This window comes from Triticum dicoccoides, chromosome 1B (assembly GCF_002162155.2).
Source record: "Triticum dicoccoides isolate Atlit2015 ecotype Zavitan chromosome 1B, WEW_v2.0, whole genome shotgun sequence".
Lineage (NCBI taxonomy): Eukaryota > Viridiplantae > Streptophyta > Magnoliopsida > Poales > Poaceae > Triticum > Triticum dicoccoides.
The window spans coordinates 297,214,922-297,218,884 of record NC_041381.1 but is presented as its reverse complement, the minus strand read 5'-3'; positions in this window follow the sequence as shown (position 1 = coordinate 297,218,884).

Below are 3,963 nucleotides of genomic sequence, written 5' to 3'. Positions count from 1 at the left end.
CGTTGCCTCGATCGAGCCGGTGGGGGCTGGATGAACAGGACCCCGTGGAGGGCTGGATGAATAGCACGACCCCGTGGAGGGCTGGATGAACAGTAGACGGTGGAGGGGTGCCCATGGAGGGGTGGTTGAACAGTAGCCGGTGGAGTAGCGCACGGTGGAGGCTGGATGAACAGGAGCCCGTGGAGGCTGGAGGAGGTCGACGGTAGCCCGTGGAGGCTATAGGAGGTCGACGGTGGAGATGAACAGTATCCTGTGGAGTCCCATTTTGCGGTACGCCACACCCCTCCCGATGAATAGGACCCCCATTTCGATCCTACCGCTCCAACACAAGTCCGCTTCGTCCGTTTTGCGGTACGCCACACCCCTCCCGATCAATAGGACCCACGTTTAGACCGTAGGAGGTCCATTTCCTTCGTTTTGCGGTACACCAAACCCCTCCCAATAAACAGGATGTCGTTTCAAATGTGGCCGGTCGAACACAAGGTTGTTTCCTCCATTCTGCGGTACACCATGCCTCGTTTCCATCGCCTGTTCCGTCCAAGCCGGTTGGTTCCCACGCGTTCCGTTGCCTCCCGATGAACACGAGCATTCCGTTGCCTCCCCATGAACACGAGCATTCCGTTGCCTCCCCATGAACACGACGATGACGTTGTTTCTCCATTCCAACCCAGCCATGTACACGAGCCCTGGCCGTACGTATGCGCGAGTACGCGTTCGAGACCCCGCCCATATGTACGTACGTGGCCGTATTTTCTTTCTTGCACCCTAGCCGTGGTACGTACGTGTACATGCTACATGCGCGCCTCTACTACGACACGTGCGCACCTCTACTACGACACATGCGCGCCTCTACATCCACCTGTATGTACGTACACGTTCGCGACCAGAATGACAACGCTACGTACGCTTCGACCAGGTGGGTCCCAACTATCAGGCACTTCCTTCCGTGCGAAGATGTAGCTGGTGGGTCCCAGCAGCCAGGGGGGCGAATCATTTTTTTTCAGACGCACTTACTTGCTTGCGAAGATGTAGCTGGTGGGTCCCAGTAGTCAGGGGGGCGAATCGTTTTTTTTGCCCGGACGCACTTGCTTGCGTGCGAAGATGTAGCTGGTGGGTCCTAGCAGTCAGGGGGCGAATCATTTTTTTTCCGGACGCACTTCCTTGCGTGCGAGGGTGTAGCTGGTGGGTCCCAGTAGTCAAGTGGAGGAATAATTATTTTGCGCGTAATAGGGAGGCACTTCCTTGCAGCCCCCGTGGACCCAGCTGTCAGCCTCTCTACGTACAGTACTCTTCCGATCGAAGTTGTTCATTGACCACATTGACCATGCCGCCATGAGAGCACCACGGCGGTGGACGACGATGAGGCCTAGGAACGGGACAACGCGGAGCCGGGGAAGACGCGGCAGTGGAAGCCCGCGCGGAGAGGAGTACGAGGGTTCACTGGTTCGACTGCGGTATGAGGCTGCCGTCGCTGCAGGGCCTGGCCAGTGGTGGGAATAGTAGGGGGCGGTGAGGCCTCCGCGGCAGCACAATCGGCCACGGGAGGCAGGTGCATGCGGCACGACCGGCGCTGCTTTGGGCGGCTGGAGCAAGAAGACCAGAGGTTGAAGAAGCACTACGGCCGTTGAATGGAACTAGAATCGTTCATATTGACTAAGTTGACAAAGCCCTCCGTCCCCGTCAACTTAGTAGGCCCACAAGTCAGCCTCCCACCAAGGTGGGTCCTAGCTAGCCGGGGGAGTATTCATTTTTTTGCGTAATAAGGAGGCACTTCCGGTGGGTCCGAGCTGATAGCGGGGGGAACGTTTTTTTCGCGAAATACGGTGGCCCGTCCTTTGGGTCCCAGCAGTCAGGGGGAAACTATTTTTCACAAAATACTGGTGGCCCGTCCGGTAGGTCCTTGCTATAAGGTGGATAAATAATTATTTTCTGCATAATAAGGAGGCACTTCCTTGCGGCTGCCGTGGACCTAGCTGCCAGCCCTTCCATGTACAGTACTCTTCCGATGGAAGTCGGTCATTGACCACATTGACCACGCCACACCGAGAGCACCACGGCGGTGGACGACGGTGAGGCCTAGGAAGGGGACGATGCGGAGCCGGGGAAGACGCGGTAGTGGATGCCCACGAGGAGAGGAGTACGAGCGTTCACTCGTTCAACTTCGGTGTGAGGCTGCCATCGCCGCAGAATAACAGAGGGTGTGGGTGAGTGGAGGGATGGCCTGGCAAGTGGTGGGTGTAGTATGGGGGCGGTGAGGTCTCCGTGGTAGCACAGCCGGCCACAGGAGGCAGGAGCAGGCGACACGACCAGCGCTGCTTTGGGCGGCTGGAGCAAGAAGACCAGGGGTTGAAGAAGCACTATGACCATTGGATGGACATCATACGATCACTGGAGTATTGATTAAGTGGACAAAGCCCTCCGTCCCCGTCAACTTAGTAGGCCCACAAGTCAGCCCAACAATATGGTGGGTCCCAACTAGCAGGGGGTATTCATTTTTTTGGGCGTAATAAGGAGGCACTTCCTTGTGTGCCAAGATATAGCTGGTGGGTCCGACCTGTCAGCGAGGGGAACGTTTTTTTCGTCAAATGCAGAGGCCCTTCCTATGGGTCGTAACTGTCAGGTGGAGGAATCATTATTTTGCGTGTAATAAGGAGGCCTTTCCTAGCGTGCGGCCGTGGACCCAGCTGTCAGCCTCTCCACGTATAGTCCACTTCCGATGGATGTCGTTCATTGACCACGTTGACCAGGCCGCGCCGAGAGCACCAGGGCGGTGGACAATGGCGAGGCCTAGGAAGGGAACGACATAGAGCCAGGGAATACTCGACAGTTGTTTCCCATGCGGAGGAGTACCAGGCTTAGATTCATCTCTTTAGCCATCCAAAGACCATGGAGTAAGGCTTCATACTCAGCTGCATTGTTAGTACAAGGGAACATGAGCCTTAAAACATAACAAAATTTATCACCTCGTGGGGAAGTCAATATAACTCCAGCCCCCGATCCTTCCAATTGCCTGGATCCATCAAAGTGAATAGTCCAATATGTACTATCCGGCTTATCCTCAGGCATCTGCAACCGTCCAATCCTTGATGAAATCCACAAGTGCTTGAGACTTTATAGTTGTTTGAGGCATATACTTCAAGCCATGGGGCCCAAGCTCAATGGCCCACTTAGCTACCCGACCCGTGGCTTCTCTGTTTTGAATAATACCCCCAAGAGAGCAGAACTAACCACAGTGATGGGATGACCAAGGAAATTGCTTCAACTTGCGGCTAGCCATGAACACGCCGTACACCAACTTCTGCCAATGTGGATATCTCTGTTTAGACTCAATGAGCACCTCACTGACATAGTAAACCGGTCTTTGAACCAGATACTCCTTGCCTGACTCCTTCCTTTCAACCACGACTGCCACATTAACAACTCTGTTGTTTGCGGCCACATATAAAAGCAAGGGCTCCTTCTCAATAGGAGCTGCAAGAACCGGCGGCTCAGCCAGCTATCTCTTAAGCACCTCAAACGCCTCATTAGCAACATCGATCCACACAAAGTTATCTGTCTTCTTCATCATTTGATACAAAGGGATAGCCTTCTCTCCCAGGCGGCTTATAAACCGGCTTAAAGCTGCAATACGACCCGCCAACCACCGGACATCATTGATACACGCCGGCTTAGCCAAAGAAGTGATAGCCTTGATTTTCTCCAGGTTAGATTCAATGCCCCTCTCAGAAACCAGGAAACCCAATAACTTGCCTGCTGGCACGCCAAAGACACACTTGGCCGGGTTAAGTACCATTTTATAGACCCAGAGAATGTCAAAGGTCTCTTTCAGATCATCTATCAAAGTCTCCTTTTTCCTGGATTTCATCACAATATCATCCACATAGGCGTGAACATTGCATCCAATCTGGCCATGAAGGCAATTCTGAACACACTCTTGGTAAGTCGGCTGGGCACTCTTGAGCC